This window comes from Diceros bicornis, chromosome 36 (assembly GCF_020826845.1).
Source record: "Diceros bicornis minor isolate mBicDic1 chromosome 36, mDicBic1.mat.cur, whole genome shotgun sequence".
Lineage (NCBI taxonomy): Eukaryota > Metazoa > Chordata > Mammalia > Perissodactyla > Rhinocerotidae > Diceros > Diceros bicornis.
In genome coordinates this window covers 25561285-25580413 of record NC_080775.1, presented here as the reverse complement: position 1 = coordinate 25580413, position 19129 = coordinate 25561285, and the positions used below count along the sequence as shown (strand labels likewise).

Here is a 19129-nt window from a genome sequence, read left to right as displayed (position 1 = left end):
ACCAATAAAACTTTATTTACAAAAGTACTGCAGTGGATTTGGCACATAGGCAATAGGCACAGGACAAAATTAGCATAATAAGTAGGTGACAGTTGTCCACATAGAAAATGCAAGAGAATCAAGTGAAAAGCAGAATTAATAAGATGGCTGGCATGAGGTAAATATATACAAAACAATAACATGCCTATATATGCAGGAATAAATATTAGAAAGTGATATGGCAAAAGGATCAAATTTACTACAGCAACAAAAACTATGAAAAACACAGAAATAAATAACAAGCAACTTGCCAATTCTAGATAGAGAAAACCATATGGCATAAAAGAAGACTTGGACAAACGGAGAGAACTACCATGTTACTAGAAGGGAAGATTCCATATGGTAAAGATGTCACTTCTCTCTAAATGAATATAAAACTCATTGCACTTCCAATTCAACCCCCAAATGGAATAAAAAACAAAACAAAACCAAAGCTGACAAGCTGATTCTAAACTTCATCTGAGAAAAAAAGATTATTCTTAAATAATAACAAAAAAATGTATTTTAAAGGAAAAATTTTTGGTACTCAAGATTTACACAAATAAATCAATGGAAAAGACCAGAGATTGCAGAATTCAAATTTAATATCTGAAAAAGTAGGCAGTTAATCAGTAGAAAAATAATAGATTATTTAATAATTTGTAAAGAAACAATTGGCTTTGGACAAAATAAAGTCAGATCCCCACCCCATCACCATACACAAAACAAATTCAAGTTGGATTAAGAATCTAAGTGTAGGGGCCGGCCCCGTGGCTTAGCGGTTAAGTGTGTGTGCTCTGCTGCTGGCGGCCCGGGTTCGGATCCCGGGCGTGCACCGATGCACCGCTTCTCCGGCCATGCTGAGGCCACGTCCCACGTACAGCAACTAGAAGGATGTGCAACTACGACATACAACTATCTATTGGGGCTTTGGGGAAACAAAAAAGGAGGAATGGCAATAGATGTTAGTTCAGAGCCGGTCTTCCTCAGCAAAAAGAGGAGGATTAGCATGGATGTTAGCTCAGGGCTGATCTTCCTCACAAAAAAAAAAAAAAAAGAATCTAAGTGTAACAGTAAAGCTGTAGGAGTCATAAAAGAAAAAAGCTTTTCTTTTTTCCCTCCCTCCATCTTTCTCTCTCTTTCTTCCTCCCTCCCTTCCTCCTTTATAATTTTGTGGCAGATAGTACTGACTGGCTCTCTGAACACCCTCTCCAAGTGCCTTTTATGATGTGTTCTCGTAATACTGAAGCTGGAAATATAGAAATAACATTTCCCAAGCTCTCTAGCAGTTAGGGTTCTACCTATGATCCAGTAAAGCAGACACACTGATGTGAGTCTTGCTAGGTGGAAATGAGCAACATGAAGCGAGAGTAACAGACGGAGAAATAGAATATTCTGGGGGTAGTTGTTCTGTCCCTAGCATCTTACATTGAGTAGTAGGTCTTGGCAGCAGTGAGGTTTTGCCAGAACAGTCCTGAAGGTGTGGTTGGGCATGTCTCCTGATTGTGTTATTCTTGACTATTAACATCAAACATTACTCCCTGACCCTTCCAGTTTTGTATGCAGCCATATTCCTTGTAATAAACTCCTTTCTGTTTAATCTAGAGTGGATTCTGTTTTCTGATCATTACAAGTAGCGAGGTATTTTCCAAGAACGACCTAAAATCCAGGAGCCTTAAAGAACCTCCTTTATATTCATTCATTCATCAACAAATATTTATTAAATATCTAGATAACATGGAAATGTTCATTCTCTTTGGTTTGCTAATTCAACCTTTAAGAACTTAATTCAAGGAAATTTTACAAACCGTGAAAGAACTCCATATGCCTGGAGATGAAATAGCAGCATTATCGGAAATTAAAAACAATCTAAATATCCAACAAATATGGGAAGAGTTAATTACGATAATGCACCCAGTGTTTTCTTTTTGTTACTATTAAAAATGGCTATGAAGACTGTAACAATACCATTTGCCACTAAGTAAAATAAGTAAAATACAAACTAATTTATATTCTAATATTTCAGTAATATAAGAAAACTGGGGCATAGAAAAAAAACACTACAAGATAATAAATCAACACGTGAAATAACACTTGTATTAGGGTGCTGGTCTGTTTTTCTCTATTTTCCAAATTTTATATAATGTTGTAGTAATTTCATAATTTAAAATAGATTTAAGAATCACAATTGGTTTCAAGTCCATAGAAATGACTTAAAGGGCATGTTAGCAAAACCAGAGGTTAATATATATATTTTAATTGAGATATAATTGACATATAACATTGTGTAAGTTTAAGGTGTGTAATGTGTTGATTTGACATATTTATATATTGCAATATGATTACCACTGTAATCCCATTAGCTAACACTTCTATCACATCATATAATTATCATTTCTTTTTTGTGGTGAGAACAATTAAGATCTAGTCTCTTAGCAACTTTGAAGTTTATAATACAGTTGATTATAATCTCTATGCTGTGTGTTAGATCTCTAAGACCTATTTATCTATTAGTTGTAAGTTTGTACCCTTAAACAACATCTCCTCAATTCTCACCCCCATCCCCAGCCCTTGAAAATCACTGTTCTACTCTCTTTTTGAAAGCTTGGCTCTTTTAGATTCCACATATAAATGAGATGATACAGTATTTATCTTTCTCCATCAGAATATCTCACTTAGCATAATGCTCTCAGGTCCATCCATGTTGTCACAAATGGCAGGATCTCCTACTTTCTCATGGATGAATAAAATTCCATATATATATATATATATATATATATATATATATATATATACCCCAAATCTTCTTTATCCATTCATCCGTTGATTCACACTTAGGTTGTTTCCATGTCTTGGCTATTGTGAGTAACGCTGCAATGAACATGGGAGTGCAGACACCTCTTTGATATCCTGTTTCTATCTCCTTTGGCTATAGATCCAGAAGTGGGACTGCTGGATTATACGGTAGTTCTACTTCTAATTCTTTGAGGAACCTCCATACTATTTTCCATAGTGGCTGCACCAATTTACATTCCCACCAGCGGGTGCACAAGGGTTCCCTTTTCTCCATCCCTGCCAACACTTGTTATCTCTTGTCTTCTTAGCCATTCTAACAGGTGTGAGGTGATATCTCATGGTGGTTTGAGTTGCATTTCCCTGATGCTTAGTGATGTTGAGCACTTTTTCATGTACCTGTTGGCCATTTGTATGTGTTCTTCGGAAAAATGTCCATTTACATCCTCCGCCCATTTTTTTTAAATTGGATTATTTGCTTTTTAGGTTTTGAGTTGGATGAGTTCTTTATATATTTTGGATATTAACCCCTTCTCTCATACATGGTTAGCAAATATTTTCTCCCCTTTCATAGATTTCCTTTTCATTAAATTCCACGGTGAAGGTTGCTCACAAAAAGGAGAAAAGGAACTCTTCTCTACTCTACCAGGTCATGACTTTATTCTCCTAAATATTGCGAGGGATCAATTTGAGGAGGACGATTTGAGTGGAAAGCGCACCACAGCAGTTCCTTGTCTTTCTTGCCTAGACTCTAAAAATTCTTAGTGAAAAGAATTTAAACTAAATTAAAGAATTTTGTTTAAAATTAAAATGTATCCTTCATGTGTTGTTTCTGATTGGTGAATTTTACAATGACTATTTTTTAAAAAGGGCATTTTATTTGTTTATTTTTTGTTATTGTGCTTAATTACTTTCCAGGAAGTATTTTTCTTGTTGTTAGCTAATTGTTATTTTTCTTTCTCTGGAGGCAATAACTGCAATTAAGAATTTAGCACTATGGTTCAGAAGTGATTCATCACTGAATTGTCCAGCCAAGAATATATTCTTTTTTTTATACAAATTATTTTGAAGACTAAATCAATGTTTTACAGAAAACAATACTAAAGATTTGGCTTGCAAAAACATGACCTTGGCAATGGTAACACATTTTCTCTCTATATTTGACTGATTAATGGGAAAAATTAAGATACTATAGAGGATTTGAGTAAACATTAGACTTAGCTTATAAGATACTTATTGAAAACTAGTCATGTACCAGAAAAATCTCAATAAATTCTCCAAAGGAGAAATTGTGCAGGCTACATTCTCTGACCAAATTATAAGAAAAATGGAAATTAATAATAAAAGATTAAATAAATTTAAAAATCCTTAAGGAAAAAAGCGTTTTCCTAACAACTTTGGGATCAGAGAAAAAAATTTCAAAAAGGACAATTTCAAACTATCTAGAAAATAACCATAATAAAAGCTGCACACACATACACAATTCAACCAGAGTCAAATTCAGAGGAAACTGGAGAAAAAATACAATGAAAGGGGCCGGCCCCATGGCTTAGCGGTTAAGTGTGCGCGCTCCGCTACTGGCGGCCTGGGTTCGGATCCTGCGTGCGCACTGACGCACCGCTTCTCCGGCCATGCTGAGGCCACGTCCCACATACAACAACTAGAAGGATGTGCAGCTGTGACATACAACTATCTACTGGGGCTTTGGGGAAAAAAAAGGAGGAGGATTAGCATGGATGTTAGCTCAGGGCTGATCTTCCTCACACACACACACACAAAAACTATTAAAAAAAAAAATACAATGAAAGACTTCCAAAATGACAATAATTAAAGCAGAACAGTAACAGTGTAGGAATGAAACAGATAATAATGTCACATAAGAATGTAGAAATATCAAGAATATCAAAGAATTTGGCGCTTCATAATCTTACCAGAATCTAAAACATAAAATGAAATACAGTCTTAATTTTTTTGGCTAGTATATTACCAAGTCTTTGTTTTGTATCCATTTTACCACTAATAACTTATTTCAGAACAACACAACTGTCCAGTGTTGCCCTGATGTAAAAGGCAGATAATGTAGTAAGATACAACTTGATCTGGATACTGAGAGAAAAACGTGATACTGTGCTTGGTTAATTTCTTCAGTCAGGTGTCCATGGACCTTTCCAGATAAGGTCTCAGTAAAACTTCCAAGACAGTCCATTAAGTCCTGCCACCTTGCATTTCATTCACCTTGCTGTTGTCCAAGGGGGCTAAATATGAACATAAGATGCAGCTTGAACTACTTTATGAAGTAAAGGTGGCAACGAATTTGCATTTCAGAAAAATGACTGAGTCGTTTTAGCTCTGCTCAGATTATCTTCGGGGTAGAACCTCCCGGATCTTTGTTTTGTATTATTCTTATTATCTAATCTCTGTAGATATTGCTGCAAAGGGGAGCAGAAACATCTTACTTATCTGTGTCTCCATCTCTCTCCTCACTTTAAGCTCTGCATTTACACTTCCGGTTGTCTGCAGGGCATTTCCACAAGGCGGTCCCAGCAATGGTGCACCGCAACATGGCCCCCTTCCAGCTTCCTCTTCTCCACCCCACCCCCAGTTCTCCAGGCTTGCCAGTATATGTGGTGGTGCAGCAAGACCCAAGCCAGAGGCTGTCTTGGGAACTGGGGAGAATGTCAGCACAGAGAGGCTCTGGGTGAAAATCAGATCCGGGGGAAGGAATGGAACGGTATGGTGAAGTGAGGCTGGGCCTGGGTATCTGGGCAGAAGTCAAGGGAGAGAGCAACAGAATTGTGGTACTGAAACAGAAGCCCCACATTAGGAAGTAGAAAAGCAGACGAGACAAAGGCAAGAACAGGCTCAGCAAAAAAACAGAGGGTGGGCTAACTTAACAGTTGTGGATGTTTGTAATGACCAGGCTCAGCGTTGCTGCTAAAAGGGGCCCCTAGACATGACTATCCCTCTCCTCCGATAATACCCCCACCCTCCACCCACCCCCAGCCTACACTTATCTTGACCTATAGCCTGATTTTCTCCCCGCAGTCGTCTTCTCTGGAACTTCAGGGGCATTTGTTAGCCTCCTGTTCCTGAGGTCCCCAATCTGGTCAGTGTGTCTTGTCAATTCAGCCTTCCTAATGCCCTTGAACTTGTCCCATTCTCTCCATAACTACCACCCTAGCTCAGCTCCTCCACAGGTCTTATCAGGACTCTGCCATCTGCTTACTGTTTATCTCCCTACCCAGAGTCTCTCCCTCTTAAATGCCACTAGAGATTTCTTCCTAAAACCCAGTTCTATTCATATCCTTTCCATCAGCAAAACTTTTCAGTGGCTCTCTACTCTCCATGGGATATAATCTAAACTCTTTAATGTGGCTTTTAATTTCTTCCACAGTACAACCCCCATCAACCTCTCCAACTTCATCTTTCAGACATCATCCTGCTCTCTCCATAAAACCTACTCTGCTGCTCTATTGTTTTCTTTATAATCTGCTGCCACACGAAATGCTTTCATTTAACCTACTGAAGCCAGAGCACAGATTGCTTCTGACGCATCTTTTCATCTTCCCAGCGGTAAGGGCAGCACCTTGAACACAGGCCCTGTGCTCCATATTTAAAAAAAATAGCTTCATTAAGATATAACTCACATACAATACAACTCACCCATTGAAAGTGTATAAATCAAAGGTTTTTGGCACATCCACAGAGTTGTGCAACCATCACCACAATCTAATTCTAGACCATTTTCTTCTCAACTAAAAGAAACCCTATACCCCTTAGCAGTCACTTGCCATTAACCCCTTCCCTTCCCCAGCCCTAAGCAACCACCAATCTACTTTCTGTCTATATAAATTTGCCTATTCTGGACATTTCATATAAATGGAATCATATAATATGTGGTCTTTTATATCTGGCTTCTTTTACTTAGCATAATCTTTTTTTTTTTTTTTTCGTGAGGAAGACCAGCCCTGAGCTAACATTCAATGCCAATCTTCCTCTTTTTGCTGAGGAAGATGGGCCCTGGGCTAACATCCATGCACATCTTCCTCCACTTTATATGGGACGCTGCCACAGCATGGCTTGACAAGTGGTGCATCGGTACGCGCTCAGGATCCGAACCTGCGAACCCTGGGCCGCTGCAGCAGAGTGTGCGCACTTAACTGCAGCGCCACCGGGCCAGCCCCAGCATAATCTTTTTAAAGTTCATCCACACTGTAATATGTATCAGCACTTCATTTCTTTTTATTGCTGAATATTTCATTGTATTGAAACACCACATTTTCTTTTTTTGGTTAGGAAGATTCGCCCTGAGCTAACACCTGTGCCAATCTTCCTCTATTTTGTATGTTGGTCATTGCCATAGCATGGCTTGATGAGCGGTGTAGGTCTGTGCCCAGGAGCCAAATCCGTGAACCCCGGGCTGCCGAAGTGGAGCACACAAACTTAACCACTACGCTCCAGTGGTTTTTATGGCCCCAGTTTTATGCCCCGGCCCCCACATTTTTTTTTTTTTATTGAGGTTGTATTGGTTTATAACATTGTGTAATTTCAGGTGTACATTATCATATATCAGTTTCTGTACAGACTGCATCGTGCTCACCATCAATAGTCTAGTTTTTATCCCTCACCATACATATGTGCCCTTTACCCCTTTCACCCTTCCCCCACCCCCTTCCCCTCTGAAAACCACTCATCTGTCCTCTCTATCCATGGAAGCACCACATTTTGATTATCCATTCATCAGTTGACGGACATCTGGGTTGTTTCCACTTTTCAGCTATTATGAATTACGCTGCTATGAACATTTGTGTACAAGATTTTACATGGACATATGTTTTCATTTCTCCTGGGATTCCTAGGAGTGGAACTGCTGGGTTATGTGGTAACATTACATCCAACTTTTTGAGGAGCTGCTAGGCTATTTTTCCCAAAGCTGTGGCATGATTTCAGATTCCACCAGCAGTAAATGAAGGTTCAGACTTCTCCACATCCTCATCAATACTGCGTCTATCATTTTAATTATAGCCATCCTAGGGACTGTGAAGTTCTCATTGTGGTTTTGACTTGCATTTCCCTTATGTCTAATGATGTTGAGCATGTTTTCATGTACTTATTGGTCGTCATTTCTATATCTTTGGGGAAAAGTCTACTCAGATTCTTTTCCCAGTTTTAAAATGGATTATATGTCTTTTTTATATATTATTATGTTGTTGTTGTTGTTGTTATAAGAGTTCTTTAAATATCCTTGATACAAGTCCCTTATCAGATATATAATTTGCAAATCAAATATTTTCTCCCATTCTGTGCATTGTCTCTATACTTTCTTGATGGCCCTGCTTGCAGCACAAAAGTTTTAAATTTAGATGTAGTCTAATTTATCTATTTTTTCTTTTTTTGATCGTGCTTTTGGTATTATCTAAGACACCATTTCTTTCCCAAGGTCATAAAGATCTACTCCTATGTTTTCTTCTAAGACTTTTATAATTTTAGCTCTTACATTTAGGTCTATGATCCATTTTAAGTTAGTTTTGTGTATAGTGTGAGTCATTATTTTTTAATGGATGCTATTGAGAGCAGAGTGTTTATACCTAAAAGACCAAAAAAAAAAAAAATCTCTTTCCTTTTCTCTTTCTGTGAGGCGATAACTTACAGTCCTCTGCACATTCAATCAAAATATACTCATTGAGTCATTTGGGCAGTTCATGTAGCAGAGAACGAGGCACTATGCTAAAAATAAAAAGAAACTGTACCAGCAAGTGCTACAATACTATAATCCAGGACCAATGCAAACTGATTTATGATAAATTCATGATTGCTTCTGCAAAGAACCAGACTCCAGCAACACTGGTTTAGATCGAGCCCATTCATAGAAAGATTATTGGTTGGCCTGGCATGGAAATTAATCCTGGACTTAAAACTCATGGGCCTTCGTGTTCCTTGACTACACCAGGGATACTCCTGCTTTACGGCCCCAGCACTGGCTGTTCCCTCTGCTTGGAACACTGTTCCCTCAGATAGCCTCTTTCGTAGCGAACTCCTTCATCTCCTTCAAACTTTTGCTCAAATCTTATCTTCTCAACAAGGTCAAGCCTGACCACCTTACTTAATACTCTAACTTTACTTTGCTCAACTTTGTCTTTTTTAATAGCACTTTTCACTTACCACTACCTCTCTTATTTACTTACTTATTATGTTTATTGATTACTGTCTGTATCTCCCCACTAGAATATAAGCTCCACAAACGCAGAGATCTTTGCCTCTTCTGATCAGTGACATGTTCCCAGCACCTAGAATAGTGCTTGGGAAACATTTTTAGGATGACTGAATTGCATTTAAAGTAGAGATCTCAGTAATAGGGAAAAATGAGCAGTTCCTAAGTCACATTTTTTATTACACTTAAAAATTATAATTATCCAGTCATGAGTCTTAGTCACTTTTATTAATGACTAAGACACCACTAACTATTCCTGTGGTACTTACTGCTAACCATTTATAATCCACTTTGTTTTTACACTATTTAAATTAAAGTACGTTGTCTTTTCTTCCTAGCACACTCTATTAATGACCATGCCTAGAGTTGGTGGAGATCCTAATTCCAGATTCCCAAGAGCCAATGTACTCTAAATCCCAGTTTGATATCATCTTTGCAAATGCATATACAAGCTTTCCAAATGTTTTTTTAAAAAGTAGCACATTCAGAATAATGATTACTGAGGAAAAAGGGGAACGCAGTGGGAGGAGGTCAGCAGATGTATTGGTAATACTTTACTTCTTAAGATGGGCGATAGGTACCCAGATGTTGGCTTTATTATTATTTGTATATAACATATATATCTTACATCATCTTTCTGATGTATGAAATATTGCATACATAAAAAAGGAAGGAAAAAAATGAATCTAGTCTAGAGTTTACTTGTCCTACCATCACTCTTCATTTTCTCTCCAGTTCGATATGATATAGCTCCCTGGACATAAATCTTCCAGTTGGTTTGTGGAAACATAATTGCTGGGTGATTCAGCATTGATCCCTCCTCCTGCCCCACAGCCATCTCACTGATGAGTCTGTGATACGAGATCAAATCAGAAAGATCCCCAGTAGAATTAGGAAAAAATACTATACTCCCTGCCTCATTGATTTAATCAACCTAGTAAGCTGTCGAGAGGGATCAAAATATAATAAAGATAAAAATGAAAACACATGATTGCTGCCAAAGCAGATTATTTTTGCAAAAGACATATATAAAGATAATAGCTTCAACATTGATAATATCTTGTTGTTCCACTATAACAAGCCAAGTTCTCTGTTTGGTTACCTTCATCGCATCCTCCCTTCCCTGACCCCAGTGTCACCAGGGAACCGATACGGGCTCCCACAGCACGTGACTCTGGTCTGTGCAGAATTTAACTCCCCATTTACGTCTCCCTACTAGACTAGAAGTTCACTGAGGACAGGCCCCCTGATTTTTCACCATGTGAGCCCTTGTCCCTGTACAGCATCTTGGGAGCTGGTATCAGACTGGCTTGGTCCAAACTTCAGCTCTGCTTCTTACTCCCTGCATAAGTTTCTTAACCTCTCTGTGCTTTCATTTCCTAAATGATAAAAAAGGGGAATAATAGTAATATAAGGCCAGGATGTGAGGATTAATGATACGACACATCTCAATTAGTTAGCACAGGGTCTGGTATAAAATATAGGCTAAATAAATATAATAATTAGTATTTACTACTACCATTTGGTGATAACGAGGAAACTGAGTTGACAGAGGAGAAAGAAAATAGCTCTTATAATGTGATTCTTAATGATTTGAGTTCATAGTCAATGTTCAGGAAATGTCTGGAAACTGAGTCATGAATTCAAGCTTCCAGGATACAGACTGAGAAGCTGTGGTGCCTTAGAATGGTGCTACCTCTCTGCGCTCCTGCCTCAGGGTTGGTACCAACAGGGCCAGAGTCTTGGGGGCTTGAGACATTTTGATGGTACAACCCAGAAGTGGATCTCATATATTCTGTACATTCAGCACTTCTGAGTCTTAACTATGGTGCCATGGATTTGGCTAGGCAATGGGGATGTGGTGGTGGCAAGTCACATCCTCTAGTCCCTAGAAGCCGCCCTCAGGCCTCTGCCCTGTCATGTCATGTCTCATGTACAATCTAGTCCCTTAAACTCACTTCAGATCCTTCAACCCCATTCCTTAGTGCTGCTATCCTCTTCTCAAGTGAAATCTAATTGTTACTTTTCCAGATATATAGCAGTTCCCTCTAAAAGGCATGTTTCTCATGATAATTATAACTATAATACATATAAACATCACTATGCAACTAGCATACTGATCTAATACCTTAAATCCTGGCATTTATTATGTACTTGAATCTAGAATAAATGCTTAAACTTTAAGTTACTGCCCACTTAGGATGACAGAACTGACATAAAACACATACATATTTTCATACTGAAAATGCTAATTATGTTAATAATAAGAATTGTATTTTGAGATGAGAATTCCTAAGGTCATTTTATTGCCTATAAAATAACCATGAGGGCCCATAAGATTGTAAATATTTTGCTGTGATAGACTATGAAACACAAACCTAATTTATTATAAGATCTGTGGACTCACCAACAGGTTTTAGGTATAAAAATAATTAAAAGAAAATTGAAGAGGATTAGAAGTAAATGAAAATAATAATTCTTTTTGAAAGTAGGATGGTTTAAAGAAAATTCAAAGTGGCATATCAAATACAGACATTTATGGCAATGAATTTTATAAAAGGCTCATTCTAATAATAATATGAAAATATCTAGAACTTTTTATTTATAAATGAAAAAAATAGTGGGTGATCGGTATACACTCTTAGGTTATAAAAAAACAAAAAATTTAATGGACACTATGTAATCTGGTAAATATTGTGTTTAATACTTAAAGTAACTAAATCATAAGGTAATCCATATTACAAAGTTATATTTCTTTGGAAATAGCAATTGAAGAATTTTTAAATCTAATATTGACCTGCCCAAGCTTGGGCACATCAACTCCCCTATCTCAATTTTTCAATAAAATGGAAATTTGCCATCTTCTATATATAGGCCAGAAACTGACTCTGTTTTTAGAGGAACTTCTCAGAAACAAAGGGCCTCAAAAGAATTGATACTTCAGAATCTAAGAAAATCTGTTAATCATTATTATTTTCTCCATTCTTTTTTTGTTAATGATCAGCAATTCTAACTTTGCCAGTATTCCAGAGAGGACAAATTCAAAGAATTATGGCAATTCTTCAAATGCTATTTTTTTTCACTGAAGAAGACTAGCCCTGAGCTAACATCTGTGCCAATCTTCCTCAATTTTGTATGTGGGACGCTGCCACAGCATGGCTGACGAGTGGTGTAGGTCCGCTAGGATCAAACCTGTAAACCGGCCACCAAAGCCGTGTGCATGAACTTAACCACTACGCCACAGGCTGGCCCCTCAGTTGCTATTTTAATGAAAGATATAATGTAGTCCAATAATCTCACTCCACTGATGGGTTATATCAGGATCAGAGAGGTTAAAGCAACTTAATCAAGGTCATCCTTGTCTAGTTAAAGACAGATATGGAACTAGAACTCAAATCTCCCAAATACCCAGAAAAGACACAAATATTAGTAATAGTGTGAAAATTATTAACAGTCTAAAGATGACAATAAATTTCTTAGAACTTTCACAACACATGGAGCAGACAGGAAATGCCATCCGGAAGACATTACAAATGATTTCTTAGTGGATCCTCTGTTCATTTTGCCAGCCAGCAGTACTGTAAGGCTGCCCATGTGCCATCTCAGCAGTTCAGCCAGGCCAGGGGGAACCAGCCTCTGGGGGATTATTCAAAGGGACCAAGGCTCTCTTTCTGGTTTCCATGCAGTGGCCTAGAATTTAAAATTAGTGGTAGCTAGTACTCTTGCCTTTGTTTAAAACACATTATAACACCAGAAATAACATCCTGGGGAGTAAAACCTGTTACTCCATTTCTCTTTCTCTAACGATCACATTAAAAGTTCTTTTTGAAACGCTTTGCTGCAAGTGGCACGAGGAAACAACACATTTAGGGTTCCACAATGGTATGAACGATAACATACTTTCCCAGAAGAAAATAAGAGGTTCACTAGGCAAGGTTTTCTGTGGGACCCCCGCGCTGAGGTCCTCCCCGACCTAAGGACATCCTAGTCAGTTTCCTTCACGCCATAAAACAGCACTCTGGACATTCATTTCCAAGCCAAATGACGACGCTTGTGCCTGGTGTCTAAATCTTCCCTCTCTCTTATTTTAAAATGAGACGGACAATAATTTGGAGGAAAAGTTATTTTTGAAAAGAAGAAACAGTTGTCTGAAAGTTTTAAAGGAAGGAGACACTCTTAAAATGCGTCAGAGTCACTCTCCAATTCTCACACGCCTTGCATTTATCTACAGCGCCCTAAAAGGCCCCTAGGAATCCCTTCAGAGCCGGTCAGGTTGGGGCTCTCCGACCTGCTGGACAGGCGAGGGTTCACACCGGTTCCCCATTTGACCTTGTAGCAATTGTTTGCGCAGGAAATCAGTTAAATCTGATGAAACAGAACGCAGGCATGGCGAGCCGAGCCCCAACCCCCCGCGGGGCTGGATCAAGTGCGGAGATCCGCGGGGGGTACCCCGGGGAGCCGCTCCCCTCGAGGGCCAAGCGGGGGGCGCGCGTTCACTCGGCCAGTGCCGGGGATCCGGCCGTGGACCCGACGGGCTTGACACATGGTCCTGTGACAGCCCCGAGGGTCCCGGCCGCAGCTCCCAGCGCTCCCGGGCCGGCCGGCGCCGCTTACCTTGACGGTTCTGCGGGGACTTGGCGGGGACTTGGCGGGGACTTGGCGGGGCGCGGGGCGGCGTCGGGGCACCGGCGGGACGGGCGAGGCCGCGCACTCGGCTCCGCCCGGGCTCAGGTCCGCGGCCGCGGGGAGGAAGTGGTGTCAGCCCTGCCCTTCCACGCAGCGCGCAGACGGGCGGCGCTCGCCGCGCTGCTTTGCATCGAGGTGCAAAAGGGGCGCCTGGTTGGAGACACACACACGGAGAAATACACGTGGATGAGACTCTAAAACTCAGGGCTGCTCTTTCCAACGCACCGGGTTTGTGCCTCATTTCCTCTTATTTCCCCCCTCCGCATCACAACCTTGAAGGAAAAAAATATATATATTTTTCATTCTGGGAAAAGTTGCGCCTTCCTCTTTCATCGCCCCCCTACCGGCGCCGCGCGCCCGCTTCTCGCAGAGGTGTCCCCCCGCGAATGGACCCTTCTTTGTTGCCGCGAGATTGGGGGCCAGATGATGGTTCCACAAAAGCTTGAGAACTCGATTTATTTGCAACGTCTTCTTAAGTGTTTACTCCAGCCCCTTCTGTGCTTCCTCTTTCGGGCCAGTTGTGCAAGGCCGGGTCTTCCTGGTCGCGAGCAGCCCACCCGCAGCGGACGCGGCGCAGGAGAGGATGGGGGAGCGGCCCACACGTTCCCCGCCCGCCCGCAGGGGACGCGCCGCCGGCCCGGAGATTAGCGGTCACTGTTGGAGCAAGGGGTGGGGTGGGGTGGGGTGGGGGGTGGGCGGTGGGGAAGGGCGCCCTCAGCAGAGGCTGTTTCTCAGCTATCAGATCGGCAAACCCCCCAGAGCTTACCGACAGTCAATTGGCAGGCGAGGCTGTGGCCTCTCACACAGTGCTGGTGGAAATCCAAAACTGGGATGAACCCTGTGGAGGGGAAATTCGGCAACAGCTACTTAACTTACATATGCAATTACCCTTTGACTCAGCGATCACACTTTTAAGAATGTATTACAAGGATACAGTGATGAAAAGAAGTAATGCACACGCACAAGGCCGTTCTTGGCCGCATGAATTGTAAGAGCAAAGGGCTGACTAGAAATGACCTGTGACTGTTGGGAGTGGAGTCTCCGGAGATAAGGTGGGGAGACCTGAAAATACAGAAATTAAAATCAGATACACCTTGTCAGTGTGGTTGAATTAACCCCCTCTTCCCCTGTACAGCTGTGTCTTCAAGAGCTTATATGCCGGGGAAGTTGGTGGAGACAGAAAGACATAAATTGGACACAAATTAATTAGGCAATTTCAGATACTTCAGTCGTTTAACGAGAAACTATTAAGCACCCACTTTTCGAAGAACAGTGAAAATAGTAGTGAGAAAACACCTCCTGCTCTCATGGGTGGTACATTCTAGTTAGGAGAAAACAGACAATAAACAACATAATATTTAACATGTCAAATAATGTAAGTATTTTAAGGGAAATTAAAAGGTGAGAGAGAGAGAGTGATGGGAGTGGGGATGGAGTCGCTATATTAATTAGGGTCATCAAGGAAGATCTATCTGATAGGTGACACTTGAGCCAGACCTAAATGACATGAGAGATTATGTGGATTTTTGGATGAGAATATTCCAGGCAGAAGGAACAGCACATTCAAAGGCCTTGTGTTAGGAGGGCACTTGAGATGTTGGAAAAACATCCAGGAAGCTAGCTAGTGTGGAAGGAGCAGAGTGAGGGGGAGACAGGACATGAAATCAAAGAGGAAAGAGCCAGACCGTGTGTGCCCTTTACAGCTGTGGCTATGGTAGGGACTTGGCTGTGAGATAGGAAGCCACTGGAAGGTTCTGAACAGTGGCTAGTGCTGAATAGTGCTATATAGAAAGTCAAGACAAGCAATAAAGTGACTTCCATGGGAAAGAAAAAGTGGTCAGCGAATATCTCTGGAAAACAATGAAAAGGGGCAGCCATTCAGAAACGTGGAAAGGCATTCCAAGAGAAGGAAAGGCAAGAAAAGGTCTGGAGATAATAACACAGAATTGTTAGAAAGAAGGCCAGTGTGACTGGTAGAGGAGGGGGACAGAGAGGTAGGCAGTGACTAGATCAAGCAGGCCCTTGAGGTCAGCTTGGAGGACTTGGGGTTTTATTCTAATTGCAACAGGGAGCTCTTGGAAGGTTTTTAGCAAGTGAGTGTGTGATTTGACGTCTGCTGTATGCTATCATGCTGCTTGGTGATTGGAAAATGGATTGACTGGGACAAGAGAAAAAGCAGCGAGAGATCACTCTGTAGGCTGTGGCAACAGTCCAGGTGAAAGATAATGGCAGCTTTGATTAGGAGTCTAACAGTGGGGACGGTGAGAAAAGTTTGGATTCAAGATAGTTTCAAAGCACAACCAACAGCATTTGCTGACGGGCTGGGTCGGGAGTGGGGGAGTAGCAGAGGGATTAGGAATTGAATGTAAAGCAGTGTGATTGGAGTCCCGGGAGCTCTGGTGTGAGGCAAGACTAGACAGAGAAAGGTCAGTAGGGACAAACTGTGTGGGGCTATGTGGACCATGTCAGGATTGTTTTCTCATCCTAAAAGCAAAGAGATTGTGTTAAATAATATTTTAAGCTGGCAGGATTTATGTTCTAGAAAAATCACTCTGGCTATAGTTTGCGAAATTGATCAGATGAGGAAAAGAATGGGTGCAGGAAGATTTCTGAGCTAGGCTGGGTGCGAGATTATAATGGTTTGGACTAGTTTGGTGGCAGTGGAATGGAAAGAAATGGATGGACCTGAGAGATCTTTAGAAGGTAGTTGACAGGAGATTGTGGACTGGATATGGGCAGAGTGAGGAAGAGGGAGGAGCCAAGGATGATGCCTAAGAATCAGGCTTGGATAACGATGGATGGCACTGCTGTTCAATGAGATGAGGAACCCTGGAGAGGACTATTTGGGGAGTGGAAAATAGTGAGTTTTCTTGTGAGCACATTGAGTTTGATAAGCCTTTGAGACATCCAAGCGGAGACTTAAAGAAGTAGAGAGTTGTGTATAAGTGTCTAATGCTCAGAGGAGGATGTGGTTTAGAGTTAGAGATACACTGGTTGAGTAGTCTACCTATAGGTGGCCATTGATGAGACTGCTCAGATAGAAGTGAGTGGGATGAGAAAACAGCCTGAGGCTAAGCTTTAAGGAATGCCATCATTCAAAGTAGAAGCTGAGCCTGCAAAGGAGACAGAGGAAGAGCTCTAATGGGTAGGAGGCAAACCAGGAGAAGGTAGTGTTGTGGAAGTCGCAAGAGTGGGAGGGAGTGGTCAGCCATGTCTGGAGATGAGAGGAATGTAAGATGAAGACGAGCCATGCCCATTGACTTGAGCAATGTAGATGACCTCAGAGTGCTATTTTAACAGCATGATGGGAGTGGAGGCCAGAGTGGGTTGAGGAGTGAGGAGGGTGTAAAGAAATGAAGATCGTGAGCAAAATAAGCCTTTTGAGTAGTCTATCTGTGAAGAGAAGAAGGAGAGGGAGGCAGTGAGTGGGGCAGGTGAAACTGAGGAAGATTTTATTGATTTTTAAAAAATTAAAAAAAAATTCAAATGGAAAGAATCCAGATGAGTGTGAGGGGTTGAATATTAAAGACAGAGTAGAGATAATTGGTGGTGAAAAGTTCTTGAGACAGAGGAAATGGATAGGGTCCAGGTAAATGCATGGGTCCTTAGGTAAGAGAAATGAGACCTGTATTTTACCAGAAAGGAAGGAGGGTGGGCTTAGAGTAGATAAGAATTTTCTTCTTTTTCATAGTTGTAAGATAAGGAAGTTCTAATCTAAAGCCTCTATTTTCTTTGTAAAATAGGAAAAGAAGTAGGGTCATCTGCTGAGAGTGAGATGAGAGGGAGGCAGGTCATAGGTTTGGGGAGCTGGAGAAAGCTTGACAAGGTCATTGCAGAGAATGGGAGAGTGAGTTGATCAGAAAAATGGAATGGGCTTTCCAGGCAGCCTGGGAGTCTATTTGAAATTGGTGATGATGGTGGAAGCAATCTTTTTGGTCGTGTGACTCTCCTGCAGGGCTAGGTTACCTAGGTGTGGAGAAAGTTTAGTCATAATGAGAGTGGCCAACCGAGCCATCTGGAAGGATGGATTATTGTGGTCAGAAGGTAGGCAGATAGAATTTTGCTTCTGGAGATAGCGAGATTGTGGGTGCTGACAACGTCCAGGCTGACAATGGCCCTGTGTGGCTAAGGTGATCAAGGAAATGAGAGGCTAAGGGGTTATGTGCATCTTCCCAGGTAACTGGTTAAGTCATCCAGGGTTAGGGTGGCCATGTAATATTGTTGAGACTGGGAGACTTTTGAGAGTACCAAAATGCTAACTGGATGAGAAACCAGGAAACAGGTGTAATTCATGACTCTTCCAGAGAAACAGAATGATGACAAGATTGAAGATCATCTTAAAGGAAGACTGGGTGTCAGGTGTCAGAGTTTTGAAATGAGAGAACAAGAGTGACTGGGATTGTGGGAGATGACAGTTCTGAAGAGGCAGAGTAGTTTAGCCAAACGGCATGAGCCTCAAGGGAAATGTTTTTTTGTTTGCTTTTCATTATTTTTTTTTTTAATAAAAAGATGAGCCACTAACGGTCTGCAAGTAGCAATGGGGAGCATGAAGAAGAGCAAACTTACCTTCTGAACTTAATGTACGTGGACTGAGAGCGAATAAACCACTTTCCTTTGAGAAAATTACAATGGAAATGGTGTCTTCAGGGTAGAGTTAAAGCCGCAGGGTAGAGGAACACTCCAGAAATAGCTTTAAGATACAGGAGTGGCAGTGAAAGAGTTTGGGAGGTGGGGAAGAGATGGCCAATTGAATTACAGGCAAAGAAGAAAAGAATATCATGGGACGATTGGGAGAAAATTCTCCAGGTGGCTTCCTCTTTGTGGAGGGACTAATGAAGCAGTCTTCCTGGAATATCTCTGTGGAAGATGGCTAGTGGCTAGAAAACTTGTGCTGTGGGACTGTAGAGAAACTCAGTTTAAATTGAGTGGGATTTTCATTGTGTCTTACTACCTCACTTTTTGGCCCATTTCCTCCTGGCTAAAGAGCACTTTCACGTTCTGGCAAGCCACCTGGGTTGACTTGAAGTAGAATCCTGCTACCTTTTTCTTAGCGGGGAGGGGGACTTTTTTTTCTTTGGTTTACCATTTTATAAAGTTTTGCCCGTTTATTTGGCTTGCAGTTAATTGCAGGAAATATTTGTTTCTGATCTAAATATCTAAGTTTTATGGTGTCTGTAGCAGACCGTATTTTCCAAAGATGGCGGCCACCATATCTCCCTTCCCCAAGAGGTGGAGTCCATTTCTCTCCCTCCCTCTTGAATCTAGGAGGGCTCTGTGACTTCTTTGACCAATAGAAGACAGCAGGAGTGATGGTGGACTTAGCTTTTAACTGGCTCCTTCAGTCCTGAACAGTCATCAAGCAGCTGCTCAGACACAGAGAGAGGCCACATGGAGGAGCCATGAGCTATCAGACACGAGGTG

The 19129-nt window shown here is 41.2% G+C and overlaps 1 protein-coding gene across 1 annotated transcript in view; it reads right to left on the bottom strand.

Annotated features, from left to right (window-relative positions):
• The window catches only part of APBB1IP (amyloid beta precursor protein binding family B member 1 interacting protein), a 99995-nt gene extending 86283 nt beyond the window's left edge, over window positions 1-13712 (bottom strand). Inside the window, 1 exon segment of the mRNA XM_058532642.1 lies at window positions 13637-13712. The gene's annotated coding sequence lies outside the window, so the exon portion shown is untranslated.
• Between the last annotated feature and the right edge of the window lie 5417 nt (window positions 13713-19129).